This window comes from Miniopterus natalensis, chromosome 8 (assembly GCF_054644295.1).
Source record: "Miniopterus natalensis isolate mMinNat1 chromosome 8, mMinNat1.hap1, whole genome shotgun sequence".
Lineage (NCBI taxonomy): Eukaryota > Metazoa > Chordata > Mammalia > Chiroptera > Miniopteridae > Miniopterus > Miniopterus natalensis.
This window is the reverse complement of record NC_142088.1, coordinates 34,359,574-34,377,172: the sequence shown is the minus strand read 5'-3', so window position 1 is coordinate 34,377,172 and position 17,599 is coordinate 34,359,574. Positions and strand designations below refer to the sequence as shown.

General features: G+C 36.6%; 1 long non-coding RNA gene across 1 annotated transcript; it reads right to left on the bottom strand.

Moving 5' to 3' along the window:
- Positions 1-1,027: 1,027 nt before the first annotated feature.
- LOC107535778 (uncharacterized) lies at positions 1,028-15,915 on the bottom strand. The gene is made up of 3 exons (XR_001603073.2): positions 15,490-15,915; positions 14,639-14,717; positions 1,028-1,404 (listed from the first exon to the last, which is right to left on the bottom strand). It is a non-coding gene; the product is annotated as an uncharacterized LOC107535778 (long non-coding RNA).
- Between the last annotated feature and the right edge of the window lie 1,684 nt (positions 15,916-17,599).

Here is a 17,599-nt window from a genome sequence, read left to right as displayed (position 1 = left end):
GTTCCTGGGCATCAGAAACAAAATCTTAGTACTCAGTTTCTATCTGGGTCAAGTTAATCTCCTTGTATAAAAAGCACAATGCAACTATTTATTGACTGAATAATAATGTGGATGGACTGAATGATTCCTAATTTAAGTGTATTTAAGTCTTAAATAACTTTTTAGTAGCAAGGACACTATGGTAAAATTAAATTTTTAGCAAGTTGTATAAATGTATTACTGTATTTGCAAAGTTTAATTCACTAGAAATAGCTTTAACAGTAAATATTTCTAAAATTATATATGTGTATATATACATATGTACACAGGCAGACATACACATTGATAAGTTGAGGTTTTCACTGAGATTTTCATGTTATAAATCTATTTTTTAAAATAAAAAATTTTGGTTAAAAGACTGTAGTATCAAAAGTTATTTTGATCAAGCCAAATTGACAGCTGAGGCAATCTGATATTAAGAGCTGAGTCAAGTTTATCTGATGGAAAAACCAGGAATTCTAAAAAATATTACAGACATTGGCAGTTATAGTCAAGTACTGTACAGTTAAAAGCAGCAACAGTTTGTTTAACAGGTTGCTCGGAATCAAGTGGAACTTACTGTTTTGGTATTTTGCCTGACATTTTTCCATTTACAAATGAATCAGTGCCCCACAGAAATAAATTTTAAATATAGTCAAAATGCGATGTCCTGATTGCACCACTGTATTTTATTAACTGGAATGATAGTATTCTTCAGTGGTACTTGTCTGACACTGGGTTTGTGTATTTCTTCACATATTTTGTGAAGTGAACACCCGCCAAAGCAATATCTGAATGATATTTATTCCAGATTGTTTCTATGTAGGAGCACAGTGTTATGCTGCTTGCTTCCTTGAAAGAATACAGAAGATCAGAAATTGTGAATGTTGAATACAAACTTGAGTTTCATTTTTTGAAATGCTACCTCAAAGGAGAATTTTAAAAACTGAAATTTACAAATAATAAAAGGTACTCCCAAACCAGAATTTAAATAAACCAAAAAGACTGTTTAAATCTTTAATCAATCCCTTGAGACTATTTTTTTTTATCAAACATTAACCATTTCTTTCCTAAGAAAGTGTCTAAAAATATTGACCAATAAAAATAATGGATCACCAAAATAGTTTAGTAATGAATCTTTTTTTTCATTTGTTTTGAGTGCTGCTTGTATTATGAGGCTTTGTAAGTTTATACGAATGGTATCTGAAGATCAAGTTCATTATTTTTAAGGTTGAGGAGGAGACTTGCTTGAGTTCCTTGACCAGAGAGAAGACAGCAGGGCCAAGGCCAGGGTTCCTGCTCTTTCTACAAAGTGCCTTCAAAATTCCTCTAAGAGGCCACAGGAGCTGTGGGGCTGTGGAAGAAGGGCCAGTAAACACACTGCACCTGTTTAACATATTTGAAATTCAAGGTAAGAATGAGTTGGGGAACAAAACAATTCTGTTTCTAAAAAACAAATTTGAAAACCACTGTATTACCTTGTGTGCCATGAGGAAAAAAGAGAAATATTATGGGGACCCAAATCTGAAATGATGTCCTCGTTAACAGCTATCATGGAAATGCCTAGAAATTGCATGCCAAATAAGGGAAACGTAATTCTGAACGTAGTTTCTTTTTATACAACTAAAACTTGTTCATTTTTTTCTTTTTTCTTGTACTTTGGCTGTTTACTTAGGTTTTTAGAAATCTGAATGGTACAGAAATGAACAATGAATAAACAAAGTTTAGTAGAGAAACTTCCAATGTGTTTCAGAATGCAGGGACAGGTGGAGCACACGGAAAAGCATAAGGATAAACTAGTAAACACAAATCAGAACAATGGATTCCTAAATGGACATACTGAAAATAAGAACGCCATTTGGACTAAAAGACTCAGGAAGAGCTTTCTGGAAAAGAGGTGCTAAAGTAAGAATAGAAGATAAAGGAGATGGCATTCCTGGTGGAGAAAACAACAGAGGTTGGGGTGGGGAAAGCATGTTTATCAGAAAGAAAGTAGATTCAAATGGAGAGGAGTGTTGTGTTCAGTGGGACATAAGCTTGAGTTGGTAAAATGGGATTATATTGAAGCATTTCAAAGGCAATAGAAGATGCTGAATTTAAAGTACGCATAAGGGCAATATGGTAATAACTGGTACTCAACAAAAGGGCTTTAGTGCTAGTTGGCTGGCAGTGTATTCTGAATATAAAAGGAACTTTTTATTTTATTTCATTAAATTACTGGTAAGGGAAATTTAGGTGGTACTTCAAAAGATGCTAGATTGCTTTCATAGCATAAAATTATATATGCAATAGTAGACATACATGGACATTTAATACTGTTCTGACTATTGAGTTCTCCTCACACACACACCCGCCCAAATAAATAAAAGCTTAGGAAGCACACACCATTACCTACTCCTTCTCATTCAGGTCAGATTTATATAATACATATAGTTTTTTATTTTTATCACTCCTTTATAAAGAATTTAGAAACTAATTTAAAATTTTTGCTTAATGTGTTATTGGTTTGAGAAATGATGTTTGAAATAAAATAGTCTCTCAAGGTAGTGTAGAAATATTATTTAGATTATTATGTAAAAATAATATTTAGAAATATAATTTAGATATTATTAGAAAAAAATGGTGCCTGGCTGGACATGGCTCAGAGGTTGAGTGTTGACCTAGGATCCAGGAGCTTGTGGTTCGATTCCTGGTCAGGGCACATACTTGGGTTGTGGGCTCGATCCCCAGTCGGTGGCGTGCAAGAGGCAGCGGATCAATGACTCTCTCTCATCATTGATGTTTCTCTCTCTCTCTCCCCATCTCCCTTCCTCTCCCTGAAATCAATAAAAATATACATATATATATATATATTTTTAAAAGGTAATTACAATTGAGGAAAGCCCTGGCCAGTTTTGCTCAGTGGTTAGAGTGCTGGACTGTGGACTGAGAGTCCCAGTTCAATTCCAGCCAAGGGTGTGTACCTTGGTTGAAGGCTCGATCCTCAGTCCCCATCAGGGCACATAAGAGAGGCAGCCAATCAATGTATGATGTCTCTCTCTCAATCAATGTTTCTCTCTCTCTCTCTTTCTACCCCCCCTCTCTGAAAAGCAATGGAAAAAATATCCTCAGTATTAAAAAATGAGGAAAGAAGTTTCCTGAGGAAGATTTGAATTAAATGACCCTGGAGAAGTGTTCTTTTTCCATTTATAGCTTTTATTTCTGTTTCTTTTTTTTAATATATCTTTATTGATTTCAGAGAGAGGAAAGGAGAGGGAGAGAGAGAGACAGAAACATCAATGATGAGAGAACCATTGATCAAGCCCACAACCCAGGCATGTGCCCTGACTGGGAATCGAACCCCGATCGCCTGGATCCTAGGTTGACGCTCAACCGCTGAGCCACACCTGGCCGGGCTTTATTTCTGTTTCTTTACTATGTAATACATGGAGACAGTATGTAAATGTTTTGAGTTAAGGTGTTCCCAGAGTTGGCTAATTCAGCAGCATAGTTATTTCAACAATGTCTTAGTGTCTATCCAAATTTCCATTTTGTCATCCTGAGTATCTAGGCTGGTCTGATGAAATATAGCACATCCAATTAAATTTGAATTTTAGTTAAACATTCTATGGCCCATGCAATATTATTCATTATCTAAATTTCAAATTTAACTAGGTACCTGCATTACAAGGTCCTAAGTCTGGGAAACTCATCAGCATCTTGGTTTTTCTTTGTAGGCTAGCTCCACTTGTGGTCAAGGGATGGCTGCCATGCCCTTTAGTGTTAGATGTAGATGCTAATACCCAGAGATATCAAAGGGATTCTGTTGGTAAGGAAGAAGGTAGAGGAGTGGTGGTTTGGTAGGTAACCTACAATGTAAGTCACCAAGGCAAATCTGAGTCTTTATTGACTAAAACATAATTTCCTCTAGTATACACACTTTAACAGCTGATAGCTCAATTTTGAAAATGAAATGTATTTTGATAAACACTGCCTTTATAATTATTTAAAGTATGTTTATACAGTTTTTTGGGATACCCTATATTCTTTCAAATCAGTGTTTCGGGTCTCTTAGGGTATATTTCAAGAAGGGGGATCACTGGTCATAAGGCAGTTCCATTTTTAATTTTTTGAGGAACCTCCATATGTTTTCCACAGTGCCTGCACCAGTCTGCATTCCCACCAACAATGCACGAGGGTTCCCTCTTCTCCACACCCTCACCAGCACTTTTTATTTGTTGATTTATTGATGGCAGCCATTATGACAGGTGTGAGGTGATATCTCATTGTGGTTTTAATTTGCATCTCTCTGATGATTAGTGATAAACATTTTTTCATTTGTCTGTTGGCTATCTGTATGTCCCTTGAGGATACTTTCCCTATTGCTTTTCAGAGAGAGTGGAAGGGAGAGTGGAAGAGAGAGGCAGATCGATTGGTTGCCTCCTGCATGCTCACTGACCAGGGTCGGGGATCACGCCTGCAACCAAAGGACGTGCCCTTGGCTGGAATTGAACCAGGACCCTTCATTCAGTCCACAGTCCAATGCTCTAACCACTGAGCCAACCTGGCTAGGGCCCTTTGCCTACTTTTAAATTGGGTTATCTTCCTGGTGTTGAGTTGTATAAGTTCTTTATGTATTTTGGAAATCAATCCCTCATCAGATGTATCATTAGCAAATATGTTCTCCCATTCCATGGGATCCCTTTTTATTTTGTTGATAGTTTCTTTTGCTGTGCAGAAGCTTTTTAGTTTGATGTAGTCACATTTGTTTATTTTTTTCTTTGTTTCCCTTGCCTGAGGAGATATATCAGCAAAAATATTGCTACAAGAGATGTCTGAGATTTTACTGCCTATGTTTTCTCCTAGGATTTTTATGGTTTCATGACTCACATTTAAGTCTTTTATCCATTTTGAATTTATTCTTGTTTATGGTGTAAGTTAGCGGTCTAGATTCAACATAGTACTGAAGTCCTAGCCACAGCAATCAGATAAGAAGAAGAAATAAAAGGCATCCAAATTGGAAAGGAGGAAGTAAAACTGTCATTATTTGCAGATGACATTATATTGTACATAGAAAACCCTAAAGATTACCAAAAACTACTAGATCTAATAAATGAATTCAGCAAAGTAGTAGGATACAAAATTAATATTCAGAAATTGGTGGCATTTTTACACAACAATAACAAACTATCAGAAAGAGAAATTTTTAAAAAATCCCATTTACTACTGCAACAAAAAAAAACAAGGTACCTAGGAATAAATTTAACCAAGGAGGTAAAATACTTGTACTTGGAAAATTATAAAATACTGAAGAAAGAAACTGAGGAAGATACAAAGAAGTGGAAGCACATACCATGTTCATGGACTGGAAGAATTAACATCATTAAAATGTCCATACTATACAAAGCAATATATACATTCAATGCAATCATATTAAAATACCATTGGCATATCTATAGATCTAGAACAAATATTCCAAAAACTTATATGAAACCAAAAAAGACCTCAAATTGCCTCTTGAGTCAGAAGAATAAAGTTGGAGGTATCACAATACCTGATATCAAACTATACTCCAAGGCTATTGTAATCAAAACAGCCTGGTGGTCATATAAGAACAGGGATATAGATCAATGGAACAAAACAGAGAGCCCAGAAATAAACCCACACCTTTAAGGTCAATTAACATTTGGCAAAGGAGGCAAGAGCATATATAATGGAGTAAGACAGTCTCTTTAATAAGTGGTGTTAGGAAAATTATACAGGTACATGCAAAAAAAATATTTTTTTGTTTCTGACGCTCTTCACTTTGTTAGAACTGGCAATGTCCATATCACTGCATCTGAAATAATTAATGTAATTTTTTATTGAGTATTCTGAACTGAGGGAAGAATATGGCTCACATTCCCCCTTTTCCACATTATTCCTAGGGCATGAATTAGAGGTTCTCTGTGTTTGCCGCTGCAGGTTCTTCCTCCTCCTTCATGTTAGTTCACATTAATCACGGCCAAATTCAACCTTTATTTCCTGTGTTCCCTTCCTCCTCCCACTCCCCCACCTTTTAAAGCTTATCCATATCCTTAGGGCCCTATTTGTCCATAAATGATACTGGTTTTGTATGGGCTAGGTAAACTAATCTGTGTTAATATTTACTTTGCTAATGTGTTGGACCTTTGAGGTAATTTAAGGCTTTAATCATTTCAAAAGTTCAGCCCCTTTCAAAAGCTCTTCAGGAATGCTGCCAGTTTAGGCATCTTAGTGGTATGGGCACTTTTGGCTTCCCTAACACACTCATAGAGGCAGAGAGTTACAAGAAAGTTTGGCCTATATCACTCTCCTGCCTCCTGGTCTCTCATCTTATGCCAGCTTTCATTCCCTCATCAAACTCACATTGCAATCCACCGGTTTCTGCAGCCATTTTCTCCACCCCACTTCCTTTCTCATCTTGAGTGATTCATATGTGACTCCAATATTTATAGAGATGCCCCACCCAACATCCTAAACTCATCATTTCTTGACCTCCTCTGCTGCACAGGCCTTTAAGTCTTAGACTCAGTGCCACACCCCAGTGCTACCTAGTCATCCAGCAACTCCTCACCTCTCTTAATTACACTTTGCAATTGTACTGTCTTAATATGAATTCCTGCTCTTTTCAACTATCCCTTTTCCTTCTAGCAAACCAACTCTTTGACTTCGGAAGGAATCCAAAACTTAGGGAAATGGTAAACATTCAAATCTCTGAGCCCTTCTACAAGCTCCTTCCTTCCCTCCTGCCCCACCTTTTCCATCTAGCTTGCATCCTATGGGTTAGCTTATTAACCCATCTCTCAACTTCTATCATACTCAACCTCTGAACTCCTATCCTGAATGAATCTAAAATTTTATCTTTTGAAATGCAGTACCTGTGTATCTAAGCCTGCGAGAGATAAAAAGTCATATATCCTTGTCATCAGCATTGTGAAGTGATTAAGAGCATGGACTCTGGAGCCAGACTACTGATGCTCAGTTCCTGGCTCCTCCACTTACCTGGGTGCCCTTAGGAAAATAGCACGACCACCTCATGACTCATTTTCTCCATCTGCAAAAAGGAGATGGTAATGAAGCATATTCCGTGAGTATATTATAATGAATAAATGAGCTAAGATTTCTAAGATGTTTACAGGAATACATAACTGCCAAACAAATATTTTACTTCCCCCTTGTAGTTTTGTTTGCATTTTTAATGATAGCTATTCTAAGCTCTCACTTTTTTAATTCTCCAAACAGCTCAGGTTCCATCACTTCAGCACATGACCTGGCCTAATTCTCTGAGTATATATAGGACATTAGGTATGAACTCCTTTAAATTATTCCCCACTCCTGAAAATTTAACTACATTGGTAGAGATACATTTGTATCTCCTTCCCAGCTAAAAGAAAGAAATGACATTCTAAAATCAGTTTTTCTTCTTTCTCAAGATCTTATCCCTTCAAATACCTAACTTTTTCTGTGTATATTTAACCTTTCTATGTCTACTTGTTCCTATTTTATTTCCATGCATTTCCCCTCAAAAATAACTCCAAATCCTTTTTCAACCTCACATTTCCTTTTAGCTGTTTTTCCTATCTTCATTCTTTCCTTCATCAGATGTTTACATTTACCTCTCTCATGACTGCATTACTGAGAAATGATAGCCTATAACTGTAAGGTCTAATATTAAAATTAATTGGGAATAAGTTCAGAGGAGCCAAAACATTAGAACTGGCTTTTTTTTTTTTTTCCCCAGCTGTACCCAGGCATGGATATTTATGATTTTGAATGGCCTTATAATGGCTTTCCTGCTCTTTTGTTCAACTTGACAAATTGATTGTTCTAGTTTGCATACCCCTGCTATTTCCTGTTTCGCTCTTCTAAAAGACATCCGTCCCACAGAGTCCTTTTGTAATCAGGGCTTCACTTTCCACTATTCCACCACAATTATTTTCAAGGTCAGCAATAACACCTGTATCGCCAAATCCAGAGGTCAATTCTCAGTCTTCGTCTTAATTGTCTTAATTAACTAATGAGGAAGTTGGTAGAATTGACCATTTCCTCCTCTTTAAAACTGTTTTTTTAAGTTGCTTTCTGAACACCACTTTTTCTTTGATCTCTTCCTGACTTCCTCATGATCTTTCTCAGCCTGTTTTGCTAGAGATTCTTCTCACTTATCTGCCTCTAAAATGGGAAGTCCCCAAGACACTGTCTTTGGATATCTCTTCATTCTTTACAGTTCACCCTTGGACCACAACTACGTTTTTGTTTGTTTAGCTTTAGATAACATCTATAGGGTGATGACTTCTAAATTTATATTCCAGTCTAGATTTCCCCCTTGAACTCTATATTCATATATCCAAATGGCCACTCAACATATCCTCTTGGATGTCTAACAGGCTTTTCAAACTTTACACATTCAACAAACTTTTATTCCTCTCCAAACTACTCTGCCTGAAGCCTCCGCCATCTCAGTCAAGGAGAGTGTGTGAACTTGAGAGGGAAACTCTCAGGAACACAACAACAATAAAGCTTGTAAACGAATAAAACCCAGTGACAGAGACCAAAAAGTAGAAGAATCAGAAAAATATAAGATCAAGAAAGAAAGGAAAACACTCAATCCTGACAAAAGCTATAAGGATACCTATACACTGAGGGCTCAAAAGCATACACTGGATTTGGTATTTTGGAGGTCATTGATGACTATGCTCTCAATGGGTGTAGTTTATAATAGCTTTTTTGGGAAATAGGAAAAGGGCTGACCAGGATTATATAGAAAGATGACTGTTTGGTATTAATGATTCCCAGTGTCCCACATGCACACACCCCTACAATATTTAAGCCAAACTTTTATCCAGAGTTTCCAGCACTGTACTGTATTTCTGAATGCTTGGAGCTATATTTCCTTCAGTGTGTCATATAAGCACCTCGTATCCACTAGGTCCAATAATGAATTAATTTCCTTTCATCCCTCTTGTTCTCTTTACTCCCAAACAAATTAACATCAAATACCCAATTCTCCTATATCCTCTGTCATGTTGAATGACACCGATACCTACCCATCCACTTCAGGTAGAAAACGTCCTTGGGGATGTTCTGTTTCTTCCTCCACTCCCATTTCTAATCTGTCAAATCTGATTGTAGCCCCCATCTCCACTGCTCTAACTCACTGGCAGCGTCTTTACCAACCTCCTTCCCTATACTGTTAAGCCTCCTAACTGGTTCCCTTGCCTGAAAACTTCCCATTTCCCACTCTTTCAACTACATAGTTACTAGTTAAGCCAGTCAGGGAAAGACAAGTACCATATGATTTCACTCAAATGTGGAATCTAATGAATGACATAAACTAAGAAGCAAAATAGCGACAGACCCAGACAGACCCAGAAAGAGTGCACGCTGACAGCTGCCAGGGGGCGAGGGGGTGCTGGGTGAGCAGGGGCGGAGGAAATAAGCAAAAACAAAAAGAGAGAGAGGAAAAGGCCTCATGGACAGGGGCAAAAGTGTGATGATTGCGGGGGGCAGGGGAGGATAAATGGTGATGGATGGAGACTTGACTTGGGATGATGAACATACAATACAGTGTACAGATGAAGTGTTGTAGAATTGTGCACCTGAAACCTGCATGATTTTGTTAATCAGTGTCACCCCAAAAATTCAATGAAAAGGAAAAATAACTTTCAATAAAAAACTTAGGTTAAAAACTGAAAGCTGCTCACATCTTCCCACCGGCAACAATACAATCCCTTAGAATAGTACATCATGGTCTTTAAAATTTGGTTCCTACTTACCATTCCAACCTCACTTTATGACAGTCCCCCTCTTGCCTTAACATAATCAAACTGAAGTACATTGCACGGGGTCATGCACATACTTCCCACACTTCTTCTACCTCTGGAATAAATAACTAGAGCTCCCAAAGTTGAAATAACTTTTTCTCCTTAAATTGTAAATACAATTTTTAAAAGTTCGCAAAAATCAAAGAAAAAAATTAGGCATAACATTACCATTTTAACATAATTTTGCATAATATTTAAAATTATTTATTCTTTCTCATGTTGCAGAGAAAAAAATATCAAAAATTGCAAAATGTTATTTTGAGAAAAAGAAAAAAATGAAAGAAGGAAAGAATAAAAAACAAGGGTGGGGACAAAACAGAGCTATGAAGAGGGTTTAAGATGCATACCATGATGACCTACTCATCTACCAGGAGTGAGCCACACATTTGGCTCTCAGTTTTCTAGTATCCAATGTAACAACAGAAACATTGTCAATTATCCAAGTCCCAGTGCCCTTGAGATTTAAAAAAAAAAAGCTCCAGTAATTTAGACTCTTCTTAGAACACATCATAAAAAGATATTCCTACTGAGGCCCTCCTAAAGAGAACACAGGATAATATACTTAACTTTGGGAAGATTCCTTTTTAGAGACAGTGCATTTCAATTCATGTCATTGCTCATACTGAAAATCAATATAGGTGGATGTCAGTGCACAATTTACAGAGTGTTTTTGTAAAAACCATGTTTTTGGAAACCATTTGACACTATTAAGGCACCCAGCTCTTTGCAGGTCTGCTTTAAATCATGGATAATACTAATATATCGAAATACTAACATATAATACATGTTAGTTACAGTAATAGATGGATTTTTATCCTTTAGAAAAACTTTCTGAGTGTTATTTTCTTGAAGATTGAGTTTCAAAAAATTCTTAGGTGAAATCTTAAAACTTCAGGTCCCATATTGGGCAGTTGAGGCTTGCTTGGAAGACCAGATTTTAGGTGGAGAAGCAAAAATTCTCACTTTTTTATTATGAACATAGTTTCCCTTGGGAAAGTCCTCTGAGTACAGGAATGTGGCTGGGCCAGGAATGTCTCTCCCTAGCTCTGGGCTTTTCTGAAAGAAATGGGTGTGCCTTAGCACTTGATCATCCTGGTATGTCACCTCTATTGTGGATAGGAAGCCACTGTAGGACAGAACATGGAAGGACAGAATGGTTTCCTATAGGAAAAGGTGTCAGACAAGAGTGCATTTTTTGTCCCTATATGCAGAACAAGTCATATAAAAAACTGGGCTAGATTAAGAGGAAAGAGGAGAGAAAACTGGTAAAAGAAATATTAATAACTTAAGAGATGCAGATGATACCATCTTACTGGCAGAAAGTAGCAATAATTTGAAGTGACTTCTGATGAAAGTATAAGAAGAAATTGCCAAAGCAGGACTGCATTTGAACATCAAGATAAAGATGACTACAGAAGAAATATACACAACTTTTACATGGAAAATGGAAACAACAAAATTGTTAAAAGATTTTGCTCACCTTGGCTCAGCCATCAATTAAAATGGAGGCTGCAGCCAAGAAATCAAGAGAAGACTGAGATTCAAAAGGGCAGCAGTGGAAGAATTAGGAAAGATTATCAAGAGCAAAGATGTGTCATTGGAGACCAAGGCTAAGATTATCCACACCCTCATCTTCCCAATTACTATGTATGGATGCAAAAGTTTAACAGTGAAAAAGCTGATAGGGAAAAAATTTATTCATTTGAAATATGGTGTTAGAGAAGAGCTCTGTGGATACCCTGGACTGGCAGAAAGATGAACAAGTCGGTCCTAGAGCACATTAAGCTTGAAACCATTAGAGTAAAAAATAACAAAACTACGGGCACTTTGAGAAAGAAGGGTTCTTTGGAAAAGATAACAATGCTGGAAAAAATAGAAGGTAGCAGGGAAAGAGACAAACCAAATGTGAGATGGATAACTCCATAAAAGAAGCCAAAGTCATGAGTCTACAGGAGCTGAACAGGGCTGTTGAGGACAGGACATTGTGGACATCACTCGTTCATATGGGCGCCAGGAGTTGAGCGGACTCAACTGGCATGTAACAGAGAAGAAACCCGGATACTAAAATCTTTGTTTTTATAGTCTCTTGGGTTTTTCAGATTTGCTAAAATAGAAGCAGTTTTTCTAGCTTTGCTTTTATTAATATTTGTATGGCTGTTGAGATATGAATTCTTGTCCCTAATGAATTCTGTCACTAACTAGATGGCTGACCTTAGGCAGACTACAGTTTCTGAGCTCAGTTTTCCTCCCCTGTAAAATGAAGATGTTGTAGTAGTTAATCGCCTTCCTAGGACTCCTTCCACTTATAAGTCACACTGACTCTCTGCTCACCAGCTGTAAGTAAAGAACCCCCTTGGTCAGGGAAGAGTGGTTGCTAATGTTTCTGGAACAGTGGACCTGGAGTACTCCAAGGCAGTCACACACCTTAGGTAAGATTATGGGCTTTGCAGGGTTAAAGTCCTGGTTCCACTCTGCAACTAGTATGTGGCTTGGGGCAAGTATTCACCTTTATGAAGCTCAGTTTCCCTATCTGTTAAGTGAAAATAATACAAGCCCTTACACAGTTGTATTAAATGAGACTCTGTAAATCCAGCTCTAAATACAGTGTCTGGCACAAAACAAGTACTCAATCAAAAAGCATCTATTTTTAGCATTGTTATTTCCTTGGGTCCATTGAAATAATTGCTCTTCTAACAGCATTTCTCCAAATTGGATATCAGCAGTATTATAATTACAGTATTTAAAGGTTTGAAGGTGCCAACTTGAGCTGACTTATTTAGAAAAATATTGGAAAGACATGGGCTCAGAGGATTTTTTAAAATAAGCAAAACAACCTGTGTGCTGACCTTTACCCTGTAGTTCTTTTATTTAATAACAGTGTATTAATAAACACAACTTTAAGCTGTTTGATTTGTATTAATGTAATCTAGGCCAAATATGCTACCTAAAAGCAATGATAAACTTTCTTGCTCCAAAGAAATTTTAATGGAGGTTTGCTTCACTTTTCTGCCTATTTTAAAACAGGATTGTGGGGAAGTTCTTAGTTTTGAGTTCCCATCAATAGATATTTAATCATTTAAACTTTTGATTATATGTAGGTTATATTTAAATACAACTAAATTTGATAAAATCATTCTTAGATGGGTGAGATAAGTACTGTATTTTATAATTTAAAAACAATTGCTTAATCAGAAAAGAAAATTCCCCCAAATGTGGGAAACCAGAGTTCTTTGCTGTGCTCTTAACTACAGCAGGAAATATGTGTTTGTTTATTGTGACCCTAGTGCTTCTACAGCCAAATTAACTTTCAAACACCAAGTTTTCATTCTATTTAACTAATTGTCACCCTGCCTTGTGGAAAATGATCCTTCTAAGGGAGTTCAAGGAGAAAACATGCATAATTACATCTAGTAAAGCCTAGTGTGTCCCCACAGCTTGGAGGTAGACTCTCTGGGAACAGGGAACTATAAGGCCCCCTAAGGGGTGTATTAATTAGCCCATAGTAACTGGCCCGGTTAAAGGTGACTTTTAGGGACTATCAAATTTTATAGCAAGAGTTCTGAATTACCATTATATGTTTAAGAATGTCTCCTTGATTCTAGGTTTCTCCCCATTCCTGAGATGTGAACCTCAACTGATTTATAGCAGGTTGTAGAAGAGTGATCATTTGCATTTCTGCTGGAAAGTTCTCTGCAGGATAAAGGGTGAGTAATATGTTTTATAGATAGATAAATAAGAGTCTACGCTGATTCCTAATTTTTAAAGTTCCTTAGGAACTAGCTTATTTTCTGTTTCTGTAGCTCGATTTCTTTCCCTTTATTTTTATTTTTTAAACATATCTTTATTAATTTCAGAGGAAAGGAGAGAGAGAGAGAGAGAGAGAGAGAGAGAGAGATAGAAACATCAATGATGAGAGAATCATTGATCGGCTGCCTAGCCCGCAAACGGGGCATGTGCCCTGACTGGGAATCGAACCCCGATCTGGATCCTAGGTCAGCGCTCACTGCTGAGCCACACCTGGCCGGGCACTTTCCTTTTTTTTAAATCCTCACCAGAGGATATTTTTTCCATTGCATTTTCAAAGAGAATGGAAGGGAGAGAGAGACAGATAGACATCAATGTGAGAGAGAGACATCAATTGGTTGCCTCCCCCACGTACCCCAACCGGGACCGGAGATCGAGCCTACGACCAAGGTACATGTCCTCAGACAGAATCAAACCCAGGACCCTTCAGTCCTTGGGAGGATGCTCCAATGACTGAGCCAAACCGGCTAAGGCTATAGCATTATTTCTTTTGATATTTTGTTTAACTCTCATGGAACTTCGCTTATTTTAAAAGCAATTTTAAAGGACTGCATACTGAACTTATAACAACTTTCTAAAAATTGCCTATAATTATTATTGTCAAAATTTAATCAGAAGAGATCATTAAGTGGATACATCTGATAGCTTCTGAATTAAAGAATAACAAAAGGGGAGCTTAAAGCTGATGCTGCCCTACAAGAGATCTACTGGTTTTGCTCACCAACACAGTGCTGGTTGAAATGGAGTGTCCCTGTTTCCTACCTGTTGAATCTTGCACTTTTTGTTTAGCAATAGTAAAAGAAATTGGTGGAGCTGAATGTAAAGAACAGCCAAAAATGGCTTAGCAGAATCCTATCTGAGTCTGGCAGAAACCCTGATCTCTCCCCACTTCGTCTACCTTCAAACTTGCCAAGCCTTGTTTGCTTCGGCTCTATTTTAAAAATGCATTTCTGGTGAGTGAGGAAAGGTTTTGTACTGTGTTTTCAATGACTCACCCAGAATAACTCCATTCAACTTGTACAGGGTCCTGCTCTGAATGCAGATTGTGTTTGTTCTGAGATGGGCATGCAGGAGCTGCAGAAGGGAGATTAGAGAAGGGAAATGCGATGGGAGAGGCCATGCAGTACAGGCACATATCAGAATTATTTTTAAAAAGACATTGTGTGTATGTTTTCAAGAACCATTTATAAGATCTGCACCATTTAAAGCTTTTAAAGATACATTAGTATTAGATAGGTACATAGCTCATCTGATCACTAACTCGTTTTTTTCTGACCCTCATAAAATGTAGAGGGAGATATTTACATGTAAATATATAATTCCAAAGATATGAATAGTGAAATGATTAAAAAATTTTAATAGTTCTAAATGGCTTCATATAGGAAGTAATCACATACATAAGAGCTAGAAATAATCTTAAATTAGGAAGAAAATGTCATCAATTAATTGATCACAAAATAGGGCAGTGTGAAAACTAGGAAATGCAACATTGACATCCTCCTGTTCAGTTGTGTACTACCAAAAAATGTTTATCACTTGATAGCAATATCTATACCTCCTTAAAAGCTTTTATGATTCAAAATGTCAGAGATCTTTAAGAGCAATATTTTAGGGCAGGACTAAAAAGAAAATGAATAAAGGACTGACCTAGCCTTGAGCATTAAGACTTCACAGCTGAATTAAAAGTATTTTGGCATTCCTAAGTGTAATTATGTCTAGTTATGAGGATTTCAAAACCTCTTTTGAGTTGTTTCATTAATTCATGGAACAGATCAAATAAAGCTTATTCTGTTATATAACCTTGCTCCATGCCATTGTTGATGAAGAATAGATGAGCCATTCTTACCTGTTGCTCAGAAACACCAGAAAATTCAGCCACTGAAAGGAAAACAGGCTTTCTACAAGGTTTTACCAACTGAGAGGGTAAATTTCACATTATGTGGCAAACCGAAGAAACTGTGATCTGGGAATGATGAAATGAGGGACAAAATTACAAGCCTTCAACATGCACAAAATCAGAAAGCATAAACACTTATTCAGACGATGTAAATAATTTTCAAGGTAAACTTCCTGTGGTATTGACACTTGCTTCTCCTTCTCGTATGCACTTTGGAAAATAAGGGAAATGAAAATATCGGATTGTTACGCCATATTAACACTTCCTTAGGAGGACAATGGACTAATATAATAACCCTTGAATTTTTGCTAAGATGAAAGAAGAAATAATAGGTGTAATTACAGACCTTAAATATGCAATTTTATTACTTTCAAATATATACAAAACCCAGAAATACTTTAATGATTAATAATGACTTAAAGGAATGTAGGAAAAAAAAACAAAAAAACAAACAAACCCCCAAAAACACAATCTAAGTCAGACAAACCATTTTTTCTCATAGTTCAATTATATGACTTGTAAACAAAAACTTTAAAAAGTTTTTGGAGAATTCCCTTGCTAAGTCACATTTTCCTTTCATTCTCTTTTATCCTATGGCAAATGATTCCAGTTATCCCTGGAAATGCTAATAGTTATATTGAGAGGTCCAAAAGATTTCATGTTGAAATAAATTTTAGAAATAGTGAGTTAAACAAAATTAACCCCCCTTTTTTAAAAAGTAAATCTTGATGACTTCTCAATCTTTAACATTCACCCATTCATTATGCCTTGGCTGGGGTAAGGGGAGATGAGGGTGCAACATGCAGTGTTTCTCAAACTTATTTCATATAGAATTTTTCTCTCCAGGTAATCCTATTGAAATATAAAATGCTGCTCTGTTTGTTTAATCTGCAATTCTACTTACTTTGTACCTCCCAGCTCCCCTGTGTCTTAATAAAGGGTGAAAATTTGGTAAACTGAATCACTATCACTTTCTGATCAGATTCTGAATTATTAAGATTTCCACGCACAAAATAAAACTTTTGATTCTGTAAATATTATTGAAGAAACAGTACCACAACTAGAACCAAAATGCTTTAGCTTACCTAATAGTACATCTCGTTTTCTAATTTTGAGGTATGTGTTAAAATCTGGAAAAGCCAAAAATAACTAAAGTAACTGGACTGGGCATAATGTTTCACTTTTGATATAAGCTTTTCTATTTAAAACTGCCTAATTTAACCAGAGTATGTTTTCTGTCCTACCCTGAATTTATGGCATTTTAAAAATTCAGCTGCATAAGCATAACAATAGATGCCATTTACTGGTATAAGAACAATCCCCCCAGATTTTTGCCTTCTGCAGTATAATAATTTCAATAGCTATACTGAGCACCTACTCTATTGCAGGTGATCCTCACATCACCTTGGGACAGTAGTCATCATGATTGCTATTTCACAGATGAGGAATGTGATGATCGGAGATATTAGCTATCTTGTTTTAGGTCATACAACTAGAGAGAGACAGAGACAGATTTCAAACTTCAGTCTGACACCAAAGACCCTACTGTTTCCACTACATCGCGCTGGTTGGAATGATCCACATGCAATATAAATTTGTTCCTTTATCTTCCAAGCATCAGTGACTCAGACATTCTCCTTTATGTAGAATTTCCGCAATGTGGATTTGCAGTTGGTCTACACTATAGTACTTGTTTGGGGGGAAAAAATACTTGAAGAAGCAAACACTCCCATGTGTGGTAGGGCATTCATTATTGAATAAATAAAATACCTTGGGCATTTTTAAAAATCTCAACAGTTGAAAATACAATTATAACCCCTTACTTTTTAAAATAGCTTGCTGTTTGAAGGATTTCCTTCTCTATTATTTCTGTACTTAACATTTTGCATTAAAAATTATCATGTAGAAAAAACATACAATTGTGCTGTTGGAGAGGCAAGAATTGCTGTTACCTGCTGGCGATTTTTGTTTACTATTTGACTCTGGTGGTTTGGTTTGTAAATATAAATTATGGTTCATTATTGCTTTTCTCAAAAATTCTTCATTGTTGTCTAAAACT